Raw genomic sequence first — 20,794 nt, 5'->3', positions numbered from 1 at the left:
CACCAGGCTGTGGTCTGCGGATCTGGGTGAAGACATCTCTGTGCCGGAATGGCATACCTCTTTTCATTTCACACATAAGTCAACAATCTCCTGCTACTCCCAAGAAAAGAACTACAAACTATTATCCAGGTGGTACAGGGACCCTGCTACTTTACACAGGATTTTCCCGTCTACCCCAGCCACCTGCTGGCGCTGTGAAACTTCAGTCGGAACTTACATGCATGTCTGGTGGGACTGTGAGAGGATCCGCCCCTTCTGGACACAGGTTTTTGAATGTTATAATCTCTTAGCTGATATTCCGGTTCCTCTCCAAAAATTGCATTACTCTCTATACTGCCCGGGCCTATTAAATCACAGAGACAAAGATTGCTCCGTTTCTTTATGTCCTCTGCTAGATAGCTGATACCTGCTTATTGGAAGACGACGACCACTCCCCCATTGTTACGGTGGGTGTCGATTATGAATGACACTATGAGAATGGAGGAGATGTTGGCACTGGACAATGACACTTACGCCAAATTTATTTCTCAGTGGTCGATCTGGCTCCGCTTCTCTTCCTCTGACGCTTTAATGAAACAAATCTTGAACGCATGAGGACACTGTGGGCTCTTCCTTACCCTACCCCCCCCACCCATATTCCTTCCCCCTCCCCCCCTTCCTCCCCCTTTCCTCTCCTCTCCTCTTGCTATTTAGCTTTCCCCTATACCGCCTTGCTCCTCTTTACTTTACTCCTCTCTCTTCTCTCTTTCTTTCTATCTTTTCTATGTTATTATTTAAATATTGCCTCATGTAGTAACCCATGAGTATTTCTCACTACTGTGGCCTCGTGGATCGGTGAGCAGGCCGTCTTCTCTACTCTCCAAGCTTCCCGTCAGGGTCCGGCTATGGCCAATAGTCATTAGCCGGCCTCCCGTAAATGTACTCCTGTTACTGTTCCTGCCTGCATTTGCCTCATGATGGTTACTGTTTATTGTTTACTTGAAATGTTTCAATAAAAATATTTTCAACACTAACCACTTGACCACTGGGCACTTAAACATCCTTAATAACCAGACCAATTTTCAGCTTTCGGTGCTCTCACATTTTGAATGACAATTACTCAGTCATGCAACACTGGACCTATATGAAATTTTTGTCCTTTTTTTCACTCAAATGGAGCTTTCTTTTGGTGGTATTTAATCACCGCTGGGTTTTTTATTTTTTGTGCTATAAAAGAAAAAATACAGAAAATTCTGTAAAAAAATGAATTTTTCTTCGTTTCTGTTATAAAATTTAGCAGATTACTAATTTTTTCTTCATAAATTTTGGCCAAAATTTATACCACTACATATCTTTGGTAAAAATAAGTACAAATTGGTGGATATTATTTGGTCTTTGTGAAAGTTATAGAGTCCACAAGCTATGGTGCCAATATCTGAAAATTGATCACACCTGAAGTACTGACGGCCTATTTCAATTCTTGAGACCCTAACATGCCAGAAAAGTACAAATACCCCCCAAATGACCCCTTTTTGGAAAGAAGACATTCCAAGGTATTTAGTAAGAGGCATGATGAGTTTTTTGAAGTTGTCATTTTTTCCCACAATTCTTTGCAAAATCAAGATTTTTTTTTACTTTTTTTTTCTTCACAAAATTGTCATATTATCAGTTTATTTCTCACACACAGCATATGCATACCACAAATTACACCCCAAAACACATTCTTCTATTACTCCCGAGTACGGTGATACCACATGTGTGAGAATTTTACACAGTGTGGCCACATACAGAGGCCCAACATGCATGGAGCGCCATCAAGCGTTCTGGAGCACCCAGGACAATTCTGACATTTCTCTCCTACATGTAAAAATCATCATTTATTTGCTAGAAAATTACATCGAATCCCAAAACATTATATATGTTTTTTTAGCAAACACCCTGGAGAATACAATGGTGGTCGTTGCAACTTTTTATCTCACACGGTATTTGCGCAGCAATTTTTCGAATGCTATTTTTTGGAAAAAAAACAGTTTTGTTCTTAAAAAAAAAAAAAAAAACACACAGTAAAGTTAGCCCAATTTTTGCATAATGTGAAAGATGAAGTTACACCGAGTAAATCGATACCTAACATGTCACTCTTCAAAATTGCACAGGCTCGTGGGATGGCGCCAAACGTCGCTACTTAAAAATCCCCATAGGCGACGATTTAATTTTTTTTTAACTGGTTATATGTTTTGAGTTACAGAGGAGGTCTAGGGCTAGAATTATTGCTCTCGCTCTAACGTTCGCAGCGATACCTCACATGTGTGGTTTGAACACCGTTTTCATATGTGGGCGGGACTTACGTATCTGTTCGCTTCTGCATGCGAGCACATGGGGACAGGGGCGCTTTCAAAAAAAAAAAATGTATTGTTCATTTTACTTTATTTATTTTAGTTTGACATTTTTTTCTCCAAAAATAAATTTTTTGATCACTTTTATTCCTATTACAAGGAATGTAAACATCCCTTGTAATAGGAATATGGCATGACAGGTCCTCTTTACAGTGAGATATGGGGTCAATAAGACCCCGCATCTCACCTCTAAGCTGGGAAGCCTGAAAAAAAAAAAGATAAAAAGATTCTGGATTTGATCGTATTGGCGAGTCGGTAGAAGCACCGGAGGGGGGGGGGGGTGTCTATGGCTGGGTATTGCAGGGTATCACCGACTATGGCTGGGTATGGCTGGGTATCTCAGAGTATGGCTGGGTATCTCAGAGTATGGCGTTGCAGAGTATTGCGTTGCAGAGCATTGCAGGATATTGGAGGGTGTTGCAGAGCATTGCAGAGTGTTGCACGGTATTGGTGGGTGTTGCAGAGCATTGCAGAGTGTTGCAGGGTATTGGTGGGTGTTGCAGAGCATTACAGAGTGTTGCAGAGCATTGCAGAGTGTTGCAGGGTATTGGCGGGTGTTGCAGAGCGTTGCAGGGTATTGCAGAGTGTTGCAGAGTGTTGCAGAGTATTGCAGAGTGTTGCAGAGTATTGCAGGGTATTGCAGAGTATTGCAGGGTATTGCAGAGTAATGCAGAGTAATGCAGAGTATTACAGGGTATTGTAGAGTATTGCAGGGTATTGCAGAGTAATGCAGAGTATTGCAGAGTATTGCAGAGTAATGCAGAGTATTGCAGAGTATTGCAGAGTAATGCAGAGTAATGCAGAGTAATGCAGAGTATTGCAGGGTATTGCAGAGTAATGCAGAGTAATGGCAGGGTATTGCAGAGTATTTGCAGGGAATTGAGGGGTTAATTTTCGGTGAGCAGCGATGTGGGCACTGCAGATGCAGCCCACATCGCTGCTGACACCGATCTCTTCCCCCTCCGCTGTTCCGATCGGTACAGAGAGGGGGAGGGAGGAACCGGCGTCATAACATGACGCCGGTTTGTTTACAAGTGATCACTCCATCATTTGACGGAGCGATCACGTGGTAAACGGCCGCTATGAGCGGCCGTTTACCATTTACCGTGACGCGCCGGGTCCTGTGGACCCGGCGGTCACGGATGCTCTCGAGTGCGCGCCCCAGGGGGCGCGCGAGAGCGGAATTCTGGGAGGACGTCATATGACGGCCTCCCAGAGTTAAGAAACCGCCCTGTAGCCGTCATTCGGCTATAGGGCGGTTATTAAGTGGTTAAAGCGGAGGTCCACCCTAAAGTGGACCTCCGCTCATCGGAACCCTCCCCCCCTCCGGCGCCACAATTGGCACCTTTCAGGGGGGAGGGGGGTGCAGATACCTGTACAGTACAGGTATCTGTACCCACTTCTGGGATAGCTCTCTGCAGAAAGGGGCGTATATTACGCCCCTTTCCGCAAGTGCCCGCCCCTTCCCGCAAGTGCCCCGCTGCCTGCTGGGAAAACACACAGATCCCAGAGGCAGCGGGGACCGTCCTTATTGCGCAGCGCAGCTCACGCATGCGCAGTAGGGAACCGGGAAATGAAGCCGAAAGGCTCCATTTCCTGATTCCCATACCCAAGATGGCGGCGGCAGCACCCGAGATACGATCTACAGATCGGCTTCGGGTGCCGACATCGCGGGCGCGCTGGACAGGTAAGTGTCACTATTTTAAAAGTCAGCAGCTGCAGTATTTGTAGCTGCTGGCTTTAAAAAAAAAAAAAAAACGCGGAGTCCCAGTGGACTCCCGCTTTAATAAAGGCCTGGATTATTTCCTAAGTGTACATAATATAACTGGGTACTAACATTTATAGGTAAAGTTGATCCAGGGAAAATCAGATTGCCTCTCGGGGGATCAAGAAGGAATTTTTTCCCCTGCTTTAGCAAATTGGATCATGCTCTGCTGGGGTTTTTTGCCTTCCTCTGGATCAACTGTGGGTATAGAATTGGGTATATGGGCTGGCATGATATTTATTTTTTGACTTCCTCTGGATCAACTGTGGGTATAGAATTGGGTATATGGGCTGGTATGATATTTATTATATATATATATATATATATATATATATATATTTTTGTGGTTGAACTGGATGGACTTGTGTCTTTTTTTCAACCTGACTAACTATGTAACTATGCAACTATGTAACTGGTTGCAGCAGTTCTAAACTTATTCACATTTTTATCAATAATCATTTATTTTAGTGATAGCCGGGTATGAGTTTAGATTAAAAAATATATTTATTGCATGTGTTTACTAAATAGAATTTTCTTTCATATAGTATCCAGCCTTCTTTAAACTTTCTGCTTACAGAATTCCTATTAGCAATATTGCAATTTGAGGTCCAAACCGATATTTTTTAATGCTGGATAGTTGTGCCAAAATTAATCATGGAAAAAACAAGAAGAAGAAAACCACCGAACATGTACCGAGCACAGAATGTCCCCAGCAGTGACACTGTGGCCTCGGTGCTGCCAACCCCCTATGCCTCCATGTAACAAATTAATGTACCTGTTTCTGATTACCAGCAACCAATGACGTTTGACATACAGAAGCACGGTATCATTCTAAAGAGTGTCTGCAACATTTTTTTATGAATTTCAGGGAATATTGTTGTAGAACCCTTTTTTGGGGGGATTTTTTAGGCAGGATTGTTTTTAATACGTTTTATTAATATATATATAAATATATTAATTGACATCCGTTTGATTCTGCCTTTTAGAACATTTTAAGGCATACTGTTTATTAAATAATCCTTTACATATTATCTATGCTTACATTCAACCCATATTTTTTATATTACTTTGTTTCCCTCCCTGATGAGAGAGAAGTTTGAAGCATCAAAATGCACTGGCATCTTGTTAAAGACAATGAAAATCAAACGGACTGTTATTAGCGCCGTGGCGCTCTCATCCTTTTTACATTCCTCACTCTACTCTCTGGGAACCTTTAACCACTTCAATACAGGGCAATTTCACACCTTCCTGCCCAGACCAATTTTCAGCTTTCAGCAATGTCACTTTTTAAATAACAATCGCGTGGTCATGCTACACTGTACCCAAACTAAATTTTTATCATTTTGTTCCTGCAAATAGAGCTTTCTTTTGGTGGTATTTGATCACCTCTACAGTCTTTATTTTTTGCTAAACAAATGAAAAAAAAGACAGAAAATGTTGAAAAAAAATAGTTTTTCTTTGTTTTTATTTTAAAATTTTGTAAATAAGAATGTTTTCCCCTTCACTGATGGGCACTGATAAGACGCACTCATGGCCACTGATAAGGCGGCACTGATGAGGTGGCACCAATGAGATGGCACAGATGAGGTGGCACTGATGGGCACTGATAGGCAGCACTGATGGGAACTGATAGGCAGCACTGATAGGTGGCACTGATATGCGGCACTGGTGAGCACTGATAGGCGACACTAATGGGCACTGAAAGGCTGCACTGATGGATACTTATGGGAAGCACTGATAGACGGCACTGCTGGACATTGATAGGCAGCAGCACTGATGGGCACTGAAAGGTGGCACTGATGGGCATTTATGGGCACTGATGGCTGGCACTGGATTTCACTGATAGGCATCACTGGCACTGGCAGGCATTTTTATATGGCATTGATGAGCAGCTGCCTGGGCACTGATTGGCATTTCCCTGGTGGTCTAGGGTGGCATCCTGGTGGTCCTGCGTGGGCATCTGAGGGGGGCCGCACTGATAAACAATCAGCACAGACCCCCCTGTCAGAAGAGTCTCTCCTCTCCTCGCGTCTGTCAGACGCGAGTGAGCAAAAGCTGATCAACGGCTCTTCCTCTTTACATTGTGATCAGCCATGGAGTTGTGGTGTGTCAGACTGACAAACCGCAACAACGATCTCTGAAGGCACGCAGCAGCTTGATATCCTGGAGACGATATATGACGTCTGGTCAGGATATCGCAACCACTTTGCCGACGTAATTTTGTTATATGGCGGGCACTAATGGTTAAAGTGGAACTGCATTCTGCTCACATAATTTGTAATAAAAACGTCTTTACCATTCTGCATATTATTTTATATGTACTGTGATTCTGCATTTGCCAAATATGCTACAGAAATCTCCCTCCGCTGAAGCGGGTGAAGACAAAGAGGTGCAGGCACTAGGAAAGAGTAGATGGGTGACAGTCAGGGTAGAGGGAGAAGTGCCAGGGAGGCCGATCCAGGGCTGGAGCATCCCAATAAGTACGCTCCATTGAGTGACATTGGTGAAACCAGTCAGGGACCAGCACTGCTGGGGCTGAGGGAATCTCCTAGCTGCCAGGGGAAGAACTCCTCAAAACATTCTGAAGGATCCCCTAACGCCCTTAATGCCATCGCTACAGGCCATAAAGCATCCAAAGATTTCCTATTAGCATACATTACTGTAATCCCCAAACCAAATAAGGATCCCGCCGAATGCACAAACTACAGACCCATATCACTTCTAAATCTAGACCTAAAAATCCTAGCAAAAATCCTAGCAAACAGACTCAGACCACTACTAGTTAAACTCATCGGCCCGGAACAAGTTGGCTTTATGCCAAACCACGAAGCAAAAGACAACACCACTAAATCCCTCAACTTAATTCACAGAATAAATCAGAGCAAGGTCGAGGGCCTGCTGCTGTCAACTGACGCAGAGAAGGCCTTTGACTGGCACGCATGGGACTATATGTTCCAGGTCTGTGATCATGTGGGCTTCAGTCCCAATTTGATGAAATGGATCAAATCGCTATATTTGAACCCAAGCGCCAAAATAAATATCAACGGAACCCTATCTGACCCGGTAAAAATACATAATGGAATGAGACAAGGGTGCCCCTTATCACCTCTCCTCTTTATCCTATCTATCAAACCTCTGATCAGAACCATAAATCTGCAAAAAGCAATACATGGTTTAGAATTTGAGGGGAAAGAATACAAATCAGCGGCATACCCAGATGACTTGCTTTTTTACATTTCCCAGCCACACATCACAATCCCCAACCTTATTAAAGCATTCAGAGAATTTAACTATCTCTCGAACTTCAAAATAAACCATAAAAAATGCGAAGCCATGGGACTTACCCAAACGCAAAACACAGAGCGACTTACACGTGCTAATTGTTCAAGTGGGAACATACATCATTAAAATATTTAGGAGTTTAGCTAGCCCTGAAAATAGACGCGTTATTTGATCTTAATTTTATACCTTTACTCAAAAAAATAGAAACAGATCTCAAAAAATGGAACCTGGGAATGTATTCATGGTTTGGCAGGGCCGCTATATTGAAGATGACGGTCCTGCCAAGACTGCTATAATTGTTCCACACCCTCTCTATAGACATACCAGACTCCTTCTTCAAACAACTTGCACAAATACAGAGAAACTTCCTTTGGGCCAATAAAAGATCTCGCATACATCTCAACCTTTTACAAAGATCCAAGCAAAAAGGCGAAACAGCGCTACCAGACTTCAGGAAGTATTATTACGCAACACATTTATCTAGACTTATTGACTGCCATTGCCACGAATACTGTAAGGACTGGGTTAGTCTAGAAAAAGCGAGCTTGAATATGGCCATCCCCCACCTACCTTGGTCACAGTACACCACCCTCCCACTCAGCATCAAGAGACACCCCATTATAAACACTACCCTGAAGATCTTCCACAAAACTGCAGTTAAACATGGGATCTCTTCGACCCCAAGCCCAATAACCTCACTAGCCAATAACCCCGATTTCCCTCCAGGATTAAACAATAAAAAAATGTTCAGAGACCATCCCTTTGACCCCTTATTGGTCTTTCAATGTCTCCATCACAATAAACTCAAAACTCTTTCTGAACTCAATAGTGAGAATAACATGGACCCCATGAACCCTTGGTCCTACATACAAACACAAGATTTCATTTCAAACAACAAAAACGAAAAGGATTTGCTTAGACCATTAACTAATTTTGAATGCATCTGTTCCACAAAACAGCCTATTAAAAAGACTACATCTATGTTGTACAAATGGCTAATCCAGCCGCTGTCAGACACCCCGGATAAACATAAACAACAATAGGAAAAAACCCTAAGGGTGCATTTCTCAGATGCACAATGGAAGAAAGCAAATGTCTTTACCCGTAAATGCTCTCTGAGCTCTCGCATGCAAGAAACATCTTATAAAATCCGTTCCCAAAGGTACATCACACCAACAAAAAAGAAACAATGGCTTCCCGGGGAGTCTGACATATGCTGGAGATGTGGGGTAGAAGTGGATTCCTTCCTACATCTTTGGTGGGATTGTACTATTATACAACCCTTCTAGTCACAAGTGAAATTCTGGACAAAACATATAACAGGATACAAAAAAGAGCTGAATACTGCCTGGTGTATTTTACACATAAATGATTTATCGTACAAAGATTATAAAAAATCTCTCTTAGACACTTGCTAAATGCAGCGAAAAGTCTAATTCCCCTCCATTGGAACTCACATAGCACCCCATCTGTTAGAGAATAGCTCACAAAAATAAACTACATATATGAAATGGAAGAAACTATTGCTATTAAAAGCGAAAATTCTGCACCGTCCCAACGGAGGTGGAAAACCTGGCTCGCTTTCATCACCTCAGAACCCTTCAGAAATTGAAACGCTTCAATAATTTATAACTTTTGAAGAAAAAAGTTACTGGAAGCCCACATGACTGATTATTGTTGATTTCACTCACCCTACAATAGAACACGAAACTAAACTGTACAAATAATTTTGGTTTTATTAGTTTCTGGATACCCAATTGTCTTTATTGTCATATTTCACCCACAGATGTAAACTCTCAATGATATGGTAATACTCATTGAATATTACATGTAACAGTATGTTTCTTTCACATATGAATCTAACCGGATTTACCTCTCTTTCTTCAAACTACATTTCTTTATGTACACTTTGTAACCTATTATTATTTTTTTTTTTTTAATTAATGTTTATTAAAGAAGAGAAGCGTGTACAAAGCATAACGATCAATACATAAACCAACATCAAGGGCAGCAACAGTATATCGTCAGTTACCATGGCATAGACAAATACACCCATCTCTTCTATTATAAAAGAGGGAATATAGTGGACAGAAATAGAGGGGAAGTAAAGGAAAGGGAAAATAAACAGAAAGAGAGAGAAAAAGAGAAAGAAGGGGGGGGGGGGGGGGAGGAGGGGATGGGGGGGGGGGGGCAGACCACCCTCAGACAATCAATTGCAAAAGTACAGTAGATATAGTAAAAACAAAAATTATGATCACATCACACTGGTTGAGACATTATGGCTGCATAACTAGAGGAATATTTAAAGGCAACCCAACAGGCCCAGATCTTCGTTGCCAACTCAGATTTACCCCGGAGGGAGAGGGTCATGTCCTCCATGTAATATGTGGTATCCACGTTAAGTAACCAACGCCGGAGCGTGGGGATCGTCTTCATTAGTGATGGCCGAACGGTTCGCCCGGCGGTCGTTTCGCGGCGAATTTCCGACATTCGCGGTCCGCACGTTCGAACGCCTTTTTCCGTCGTTCGCCGCGGCGGACTTACGTGTTTAATGTATACAAGAACTTTAACCTTTGGTGACACGTTTATCATGTGATACAGGACAGCCAATTGAGACATGACAGCACATGGACACTTGTACATTCCCCCTAACCTATAAATACACCCGATCCGGTGGCCATTTTACATTCTTTCTTCTGTTAAGATAGGGACAGGTTCCTGTGTGGAGTAGGGAGAGATAAACCACTAGCTATTTGGTACACAAAAGTTCTTTTCAGGACTGGTATAGGTGTTAGGTGTTGATAGGTTTGCTGTGCTGCTGATTCTTGCAGCAGCCTGAGTGTCTTTTGTTAGTTTAGAGAAAGGGAAAGGACGGTGTATGCTACAGGGACAGCCAGATTAGTCTTTCATCATCATCATCATCATCATCATCATTAGCTGTTACTATCAAGGTCCACAAAAGAGCTGTTCCAGTAACCACTAATCGTTCTCTTTTTTTGCCAATTTGTATAGGGACAGGAAGGAAGCAGTGTTGTCAGGCAGTGAGGGTAATTTTAAAGACTTGCTGTTATTATTAGTTCCACAAAGGTTCTTTTCAGGACTGGTATCAGTGGTACAGTAATAGGCTTGTACATGTATAATATTCTTTCTTCCAAATATAGAAAGGATATTATACTTGACTGCTGCCCTTCTGCTGCAGTCTGCTAAACATTCACAACTCACTTGTTCCACAAAAGTTCTTATAAGGACTGGTAACTTGGTATAGGGTGCTACGGTACATAGGCTTGAGTGCGGTACAGTCTGCTGTTCTGTAAGGACCGCTATCGGTCCACAATAGATAGGGTTGACGTGCACCACTGCTGACCGCTCACCTATACTGCAGCAGTCCTTCAGCGGTATAGGGACTGACGTACAGTCTGCTAATCACTAACACACAACCTGCTTGTTCCACAAAAGTTCTTATAAGGACTGGTAACTTGGTATAGGGTGCTACGGTACATAGGCTTGAGTGCGGTACAGTCTGCTGTTCTGTAAGGACCGCTATCGGTCCACAATAGATAGGGTTGACGTGCACCACTGCTGACCGCTGCCCTATACTGCAGCAGTCCTTCAGCGGTATAGGGACTGACGTACAGTCTGCTAAACACTAATACACAACCTGCTTGGTCCACAAAAGTTCTTATAAGGACTGGTAACTTGGTATAGGGTGCTACGGTACATAGGCTTGAGTGCGGTACAGTCTGCTGTTCTGTAAGGACCGCTATCGGTCCACAATAGATAGGGTTGACGTGCACCACTGCTGACCGCTGCCCTATACTGCAGCAGTCCTTCAGCGGTATAGGGACTGACGTACAGTCTGCTAAACACTAATACACAACCTGCTTGGTCCACAAAAGTTCTTATAAGGACTGGTAACTTGGTATAGGGTGCTACGGTACATAGGCTTGAGTGCGGTACAGTCTGCTGTTCTGTAAGGACCGCTATCGGTCCACAATAGATAGGGTTGACGTGCACCACTGCTGACCGCTCACCTATACTGCAGCAGTCCTTCAGCGGTATAGGGACTGACGTACAGTCTGCTAATCACTAACACACAACCTGCTTGTTCCACAAAAGTTCTTATAAGGACTGGTAACTTGGTATAGGGTGCTACGGTACATAGGCTTGAGTGCGGTACAGTCTGCTGTTCTGTAAGGACCGCTATCGGTCCACAATAGATAGGGTTGACGTGCACCACTGCTGACCGCTGCCCTATACTGCAGCAGTCCTTCAGCGGTATAGGGACTGACGTACAGTCTGCTAATCACTAACACACAACCTGCTTGTTCCACAAAAGTTCTTATAAGGACTGGTAACTTGGTATAGGGTGCTACGGTACATAGGCTTGAGTGCGGTACAGTCTGCTGTTCTGTAAGGACCGCTATCGGTCCACAATAGATAGGGTTGACGTGCACCACTGCTGACCGCTGCCCTATACTGCAGCAGTCCTTCAGCGGTATAGGGACTGACGTACAGTCTGCTAAACACTAATACACAACCTGCTTGGTCCACAAAAGTTCTTATAAGGACTGGTAACTTGGTATAGGGTGCTACGGTACATAGGCTTGAGTGCGGTACAGTCTGCTGTTCTGTAAGGACCGCTATCGGTCCACAATAGATAGGGTTGACGTGCACCACTGCTGACCGCTGCCCTATACTGCAGCAGTCCTTCAGCGGTATAGGGACTGACGTACAGTCTGCTAAACACTAATACACAACCTGCTTGGTCCACAAAAGTTCTTATAAGGACTGGTAACTTGGTATAGGGTGCTACGGTACATAGGCTTGAGTGCGGTACAGTCTGCTGTTCTGTAAGGACCGCTATCGGTCCACAATAGATAGGGTTGACGTGCACCACTGCTGACCGCTGCCCTATACTGCAGCAGTCCTTCAGCGGTATAGGGACTGACGTACAGTCTGCTAAACACTAATACACAACCTGCTTGGTCCACAAAAGTTCTTATAAGGACTGGTAACTTGGTATAGGGTGCTACGGTACATAGGCTTGAGTGCGGTACAGTCTGCTGTTCTGTAAGGACCGCTATCGGTCCACAATAGATAGGGTTGACGTGCACCACTGCTGACCGCTCACCTATACTGCAGCAGTCCTTCAGCGGTATAGGGACTGACGTACAGTCTGCTAATCACTAACACACAACCTGCTTGTTCCACAAAAGTTCTTATAAGGACTGGTAACTTGGTATAGGGTGCTACGGTACATAGGCTTGAGTGCGGTACAGTCTGCTGTTCTGTAAGGACCGCTATCGGTCCACAATAGATAGGGTTGACGTGCACCCCTGCTGACCGCTGCCCTATACTGCAGCAGTCCTTCAGCGGTATAGGGACTGACGTACAGTCTGCTAATCACTAACACACAACCTGCTTGGTCCACAAAAGTTCTTATAAGGACTGGTAACTTGGTATAGGGTGCTACGGTACATAGGCTTGAGTGCGGTACAGTCTGCTGTTCTGTAAGGACCGCTATCGGTCCACAATAGATAGGGTTGACGTGCACCACTGCTGACCGCTGCCCTATACTGCAGCAGTCCTTCAGCGGTATAGGGACTGACGTACAGTCTGCTAAACACTAATACACAACCTGCTTGGTCCACAAAAGTTCTTATAAGGACTGGTAACTTGGTATAGGGTGCTACGGTACATAGGCTTGAGTGCGGTACAGTCTGCTGTTCTGTAAGGACCGCTATCGGTCCACAATAGATAGGGTTGACGTGCACCACTGCTGACCGCTCACCTATACTGCAGCAGTCCTTCAGCGGTATAGGGACTGACGTACAGTCTGCTAATCACTAACACACAACCTGCTTGTTCCACAAAAGTTCTTATAAGGACTGGTAACTTGGTATAGGGTGCTACGGTACATAGGCTTGAGTGCGGTACAGTCTGCTGTTCTGTAAGGACCGCTATCGGTCCACAATAGATAGGGTTGACGTGCACCACTGCTGACCGCTCACCTATACTGCAGCAGTCCTTCAGCGGTATAGGGACTGACGTACAGTCTGCTAATCACTAACACACAACCTGCTTGTTCCACAAAAGTTCTTATAAGGACTGGTAACTTGGTATAGGGTGCTACGGTACATAGGCTTGAGTGCGGTACAGTCTGCTGTTCTGTAAGGACCGCTATCGGTCCACAATAGATAGGGTTGACGTGCACCACTGCTGACCGCTCACCTATACTGCAGCAGTCCTTCAGCGGTATAGGGACTAAGAGTTTTGTCACAGGGTCATTTAAAAAATGACATGCAGAGGAAGAGGCAGGCCCTTCCGCAGGGGTGGTAGGGGTAGGGCAGGAGCAACAGGCTTGAGCCAAAGTGGGAAGTTGCAGAAGGTGCGTTCAATTACTTTAAAGGATGCACCAGACTTGGTTGAGTGGCTCGCTCAGCCTTACTCTTCTGCACCCTCCTCATCCTCTCGATCTGCACCCTCTTCTTCACTCTCTGCTATGTGCACCCCCAAAGACACTACCACCAACAACACGACCACCACCACCACCACCACATACCTTCCGCTTGAGTCACTGGAATTATTTTCCGATCCATATCAAGAGGACATTTCTGATGCGCAGCCACTCTTGGTATTGGATCAGGAAGAGGAGGTAGCAACAAGCGCTACTCAGCAGTCTGACGCCAGTACCCAGATCAGCCCAAGGAGGAGGTTGGTCCCCGGTGTTGCTGCCTACTCCGAGATCTCTACTTATAGCGGTGGGGAAGGTGACGTTGATGATGACGTGTCTAGTGATGTCACGTGGGTGCCCACAAGAGAGGAAGAGGAGGGGAGTTCAGAGGGAGATATGGACCAGCAGATAGGGAGGAGAAGCAGCAATGACTTACATTGCACAGCAGGGACAAAGCAGACTGCAAATGTATCAGGAGCGAGTCATCGACCATGTACGGTCACATCTGGCGCTCCCAGGACACCGGCACATGGCTCCGCAGTGTGGGCTTTTTTTAACGTGTCCGCTGCTGACAATAGCGTTGCCATCTGCAATCTTTGCAGTCAACGCGTTAGTCGCGGTAAGCCCAATACTCACCTAGGGACGACCGCCTTAAGAAGGCACATGAGCAGCCATCACCGAGCCCAGTGGGAGCAACGGAACACACAAAGCCACACTGCAGGCTCTCACCGTCCAGCCTCGTCTTCTACTTCTCCTTCTCCTCTCTCCTCACAATTGTCCTCCACTCCACCTTCCATCACGCCAAGCTCACATTTTTCTGCAAAAAGGCAGGCTTCCGTGGGCCTAATGTTTGAGCGTAAAAAAATGATGATGCCGGATAACCCTCTTGCCCAACGGTTGGCGGCTGGCTTGTCAGAACTCATAGCCCGCCAACTACTGCCATATAAACTGGTGGACTCGGAGGCCTTTCGCAAATTTGTGGCCATTGGAACACCACAATGGAAGGTCCCAGGAAGGAAGTATTTCTCAGAGAAGGGCATCCCAGAGCTATATGGCCATGTTCAGCGGCAAGTGAATGTATCTCTGGCACACAGTGTCGGTGCCAAGATACATCTGACCACAGACACGTGGTCTAGCAAACACGGGCAGGGAAGGTATATCAGTTTTACTGCCCACTGGGTGAACCTTCTGACGGCCGTCAAGCATGTAACCCGTGGCACCCGTGTAGATTTGGTTTTACCGCCACGGATTGCATGCAGGCCTGACTCTTCTTCTCCTCCTCCTACTCCATCCTCCTCCCTCTCCTCCTCAGCTGCCTCCTCCTTTTCCGCTGCTAGCGTCTCTTCCACTGCACCGCCCAAGCTCCCCAGAACCTATTCCACATGCCAGGTGAGACGTTGCCATGCCGTGCTGCGTCTGTTGTGCCTGGAAGCAAAGAGCCACACTGGCCCGGCACTCCTTTCAGCTTTGCGTTCACAGGCAGATGAGTGGCTAACACCGCTCAATTTGACAGTTGGTAAAGTGGTGTGTGACAACGGTGCCAATCTGCTTAGCGCATTGAAACAGGGCAAAATCACGCACGTGCCGTGCATGGCACACGTCTTAAACTTGGTCGTGCAGCGATTCCTTGTCAAATACCCTGGGGTCCAGGACATCTTGCGGCAGGCAAGGAAAATCTCGGCCCATTTCAGAAGATCTTACACGGCCATGGCTCGCCTTGCTGACATTCAGCGGCGACACCATCTGCCGGTCAGACGTCTTATTTGCGATTGCCCGACGCGATGGAACTCAACCTTCTATATGCTTGATAGGCTGCTCCAGCAGAAACGTGCAGTTAACGTCTACCTGTATGAACTCTGCGAAAGAAACGGTTCTGGGGAGCTGGGTTTTTTTTCACCGCGCCAGTGGCTGCTCATGCGCGACACATGCAGACTTCTGCGGCCATTTGAGGAGATCACCAAACTGGTCAGTCGCAGCCATGGCGCCATCAGTGACATGGTACCTTATGCCTTCTTTCTGGAGCGTGCATTGCGTCGTGTCATTGATCAGGCTGTGGAGGAGCAGGAGCGGGAAGATGAGGAAGTCGCAATGCTGGATGAATTCCCAGGGGGGGCTACTCTATCTGAGACAAGTCAACAACAGGAGTCTGATGAGGAGTCAGAGGAGGATGGTGCCGGGGCGGATGAGCAGGAGCAAGAAGAGCATGCTTTAAACCTTTCTGGGATCCCTGTTGTGCGAGGATGGGGAGAGGAGAATGAAGAGGACGACATTATCCTGGATGATGAGCAGGAGCCAGGCCACCACACCGCTTCCACTTTAGTGCAAATGGGGGCCTTCATGCTCCAGTGTTTTAATAGGGACCCCCGTATAAAAAGCATGAGGGTCAAGGACCAGTACTGGGTGGCAACGTACTTAGACCCCCGGTACAAACACAAAATGGCGGAAATGTTACCGCCGTCGCAGAGGGCTGTCAGAATGCAGCACTTCCAGGCCTTGCTTCGAGAAATGCTGCATTCTGCTTTTGCGTGCGCTGGCAGAGGAGCAATTCCCACTCCCAGAGAAGGATTTGCGGGTACCAATCCAACAGCGCCTGCAAGAAGAGGCCGGTTTGAAGATGTGTTGGTGACTTCGGATATGAGGTCATTCTTTCAGCCGACCCATCGACAGGTGTCATCCGGATCCAGCATCAGGGAACGCCTAGACCGTCAGGTGTCCGACTACATTGGGTTAACGGCCGATGTGGACGCTCTGAGGAGTGATGAACCCCTAGACTACTGGGTGGGCAGGCTTGACCTCTGGCCAGAGCTTGCCCAATTTGCAATCGAACTGTTGGCTTGCCCCTCATCCAGTGTCCTGTCCGAAAGGACGTTCAGCGCAGCAGGGGGGATTGTGACCGATAAGCGTACTCGCCTAGCTCACCACAGTGTTAACTACCTCACATTTCTAAAAATGAATGAGGCATGGATCTCGGAGGAATTCAACACATGTGACCAGTAGACCATGTATATGTCTATAAACTATTTTTTTAATCAAGCACACAGACCTTCTTAATTCATTTGGCTCACTTCCTTGACCCAAAAAAGCACACCGTACTATATGCCCCTACCCTCCTCTTTGAAGAGGTTGAGCGGTGTCATATTTCTACTGGGGCTGCTTATGATATCCCTGTGCTGTGCTGACTTCCTCCTGGGGGTTCTTATTATGAAGGGATCACACTATCCCTGTGCTGTGCTGACTTCCTCCTGGGGGTTCTTATTATGAGGGGATCACACCATCCCTGTGCTGTGCTGACTTCCTCCTGGGGCTGCTTACGGTGCTGCTGTCAGTGCTGTATGTCACGGTGCTGCTGTCAGCGCTGTATGTCACGGTGCTGCTGTCAGCGCTGTATGTCACGGTGCTGCTGTCAGCGCTGTATGTCACGGTGCTGCTGTCAGCGCTGTATGTCACGGTGCTGCTGTCAGCGCTGTATGTCACGGTGCTGCTGTCAGCGCTGTATGTCACGGTGCTGCTGTCAGCGCTGTATGTCACGGTGCTGCTGTCAGCGCTGTATGTCACGGTGCTGCTGTCAGCGCTGTATGTCACGGTGCTGCTGTCAGCGCTGTATGTCACGGTGCTGCTGTCAGTGCTCTGTATTACGGTGCTGCTGTCAGATGCCTCTATCACGGTGCATGTGTCATTCCGGTATGTCACGCTGCTGGTGATCATCTCCTGCACCCTCTTCTTTGCCTACCCTGGTCCCTGACCTTCCCTCTCCTCCATTGCCTTCATTAGCTCCATAGTCCTGAATTGTTAGAACAATTTCCCAAATAAAATAAAAATGCTTGTAGTTATCGATCCCAAATTCACCTCATACATGTATTATGTCATTGTCCAGATGGTGGGACTACGTTTTACCCCCTAATAATTACCACGTGGCCGCAAATTCGACATGAAGGTTTGCAAAGTTCGCCTCCCATTGAAGTCAATGGGGCCCGCGGCGAACGTTCGGTTTCGCGAACGTTTGGGTCCGTTCGCATTTCGCGTTCGCGAAACGTCCCGTCGGAAGTTCGTCCATCACTAGTCTTCATCTTCCAAAACTGAGGAATGAGGGTTTTGGCAGCGTTTAAGAGGTGTGGCGTAATCGACCTCTTATAGGGGCCCGTCGGCTTCCCCGTGCAATGGAACAAAACATACCACGGGTCATTAGGTACCTCCCACCCCTGGATTTCTTTGATCGTGTAGAAAATTGCTAGCCAGAAAGGTCGGATCCTCGGGCAGTACCACCAAATATGAGCATGAGTGGCTACCTCCCCGCACTCCCGCCAACAAAGTGGGGAGGACTGAGGAGAAAACCTATGTAAAACAACCGGTGTGTAGTGCCATCTGGTCAAAAGTTTATACGCCATTTCTGACGTCTTAGAGGATCCAGAGGAGGTATGAGCCAGGGTTAGGATTTGTGACTGCTGGGACGGAGACAGGGCCGTATGTAGTTCCCTTTCCCAGTACCGTAAGAAGGAGGGAGTACCCGTAGAGGTGAGGGACAGCAATGCCTGATAAAAGTACGAGACCGGCCTCTCAATCGGGTCAGAGTCAGCGAATGCGGTTTCCACCGGAGTAAGCTCCGCCAAGGTGCGCAGGGGCTTTGGGAGCATGCGAACAAAGTTCAGTAGTTGATGATGTTTCCATCGATCCATGTAGGATATGGAGGAGTCACCCAAGATGGAAGAAAGCGGCAACACCCCGAATGGGCCGGTGAACTGATGTAGACATGTGTTAGTGCCCAGCCGCCACGGGTGGATCTGAGGGTCCATGTTACCCGGCGGGAAAAAATTGTGACCCACCAAGGGCATTAGGGGGGAGTTATACAACCAGCCATTCATCTTACAGATAGAGTCCCACACCATCAAGGAGGAGTGTGTAAGCGGTGACGTGGTAGGCAAAAGGGTCCGGAACTTCCTCGGGATCCACATCAGTGTGGAAGGTTCAGCGCCACAAAGGTCCGTTTCTAAGTTTACCCAGAGTTTTGAGCCCTTGCAATACTTCAGGTCAGAGAGTCTAGTCAGCACAACGGCCCTGTAATAAAGCTTAAAGTCCGGTACAGCTAAACCCCCGCTACACTTAGGGCGGATGAGGAGAGATCTATTCAGCCTGGGTTTTCTCCTATTCCATATGTACCGGTATACCAGAGATGTCAAAATTGTAAAAAACCCCACCGGTATCCCAAACGGGACCATCTGAAGCATGAAGAGCACCCTGGGCAGCAAGTTCATCTTAACCAGACCAATTCTACCTAGCCAAGAATGTCGGAGCTGGGACCACTTTTGGATGTCTGACCTAAGTGTGTTGAGCAGAGGCAGAAAGTTAGCGCGGAAAAGGGACGATAGTGAGGGCGTAAGTTGAATGCCCAAATATTTCATGGAGCTCAACTGCCAGGTAAAGGGGTAGTTCTTCTTCAGGTGAGATACCTGTTTGGCGGGGACAGAGATGTTTAACATTTCCGATTTGGACATATTGATTTTAAAATTTGACACCGCGCCGTAGGCCGAAAACTCGGACAGGAGATTTGGAAGGGTGATCAGAGGCTGTTGCACATAGAACAAAATATCGTCCGCGTACGCCGCGTATTTGTGTTCCGTCGTACCTATTGTTACGCCACGTATATTCGGGTTTCGCCTAATAAGGGATAAAAATGGTTCCAGGGAGATCGCGAATAGAATCGGCGAGAGCGGGCAACCCTGGCGAGTGCCATTGTAGAGGGTGAAGGGATCGCTAAGGGTACCGTTAATCCGTATCTGAGCTGTGGGGCAGCGGTACAACGCCGCTATTTTGGAGCGCAGAGTGGGTCCTATACCCAAGTGAGTCAGCGTAGCCATAAGGAAGTCCCAGTCCACCCTGTCAAACGCCTTCTCAGCATCCGTGGAAAGTAACAGGGTGGGCTGGGAAGTCCGCCGCACATAAGCCATCAAGGAAAGTGTGCGGAGAGAATTATCCCGCGCTTCCCGCCCGGGGTTTGTAACCTATTATAACATGTTCTGCTTACGTTTTCATTTTCTCAATAAACTTTATTGTGAAAAAAAAAAGAAAACAACTCCTCAAGTGAGAGTGGGGGGGGGGGGGGGGGCGAAGAGGAAAGGAAAGACAGATTCTGGTGGTAGGGGACTCAATTCTTATAAGGACAAAGAGGCCAATCAATAACAAAGACCTGAAACGTCGAACTGTATGTTGTCTACCGGGCGCTTGGGTTTGGCACATCACGGATCTTGTGGACAGATTACTGGGAGGGGCTGGGGAAGACCCGGCTTTCATGGTGCACAATGGCCCCAATGATAAAGTCAGAGGCAGATGGAATGTCCTAAAGAACGATTTTAGGGATTTGGAGCTAAATTGAGGAAAAGGACCTCCAAGGTCGTATTCTCAGGAATACTACTGGTACGTCGAGCCACACCAGAGAGGCAGAAAGAGATTAGGGAAATAAACAAGTGGCTGAAGAGCTGGTGTAGTAAGGAGGGGTTTGGGTTCCTGGAGGACTGGACCGACTTCTCAGTTGATAACCAGTATTATAGAAGGGATGGACTGCACTTAAATAATGAGGCTGCAGATCAGCTAGGAATGAAGATGGCCAAAAAGTTAGAGGGGTTTTTAAACTAGGCGACGAGGGGAGGGTCGAGAGGTAGAGATAGTCAGAGCAGAACATATTCCAGAGGGTAGTATTGGAGCATTAGTTGGTAGTTATTAGTGATAGGTTGACCAAAGCACATAAACCCAAGGTGAGTATAGTAGCAAATCCTAGTTGCAATATCGGAACAATATCGGGGTATGCATATATATCAAGAATAATGTACAAGTGAATCTGTGTGATGACATAACTAAGGGAACTAGGGAGGATGTGGAATCCTTATGGGAAGAGCTAAAGAGTAAAGGATGAAGCTAAGGGGAAATTTT

The sequence above is a fragment of the Lithobates pipiens genome, unplaced genomic scaffold, assembly GCF_037356315.1.
Source record: "Lithobates pipiens isolate NorthernLeopardFrog02 unplaced genomic scaffold, aLitPip1_a1.2 Scaffold_18, whole genome shotgun sequence".
Classification (NCBI taxonomy): domain Eukaryota; kingdom Metazoa; phylum Chordata; class Amphibia; order Anura; family Ranidae; genus Lithobates; species Lithobates pipiens.
This window is presented reverse-complemented; position numbering follows the sequence as displayed.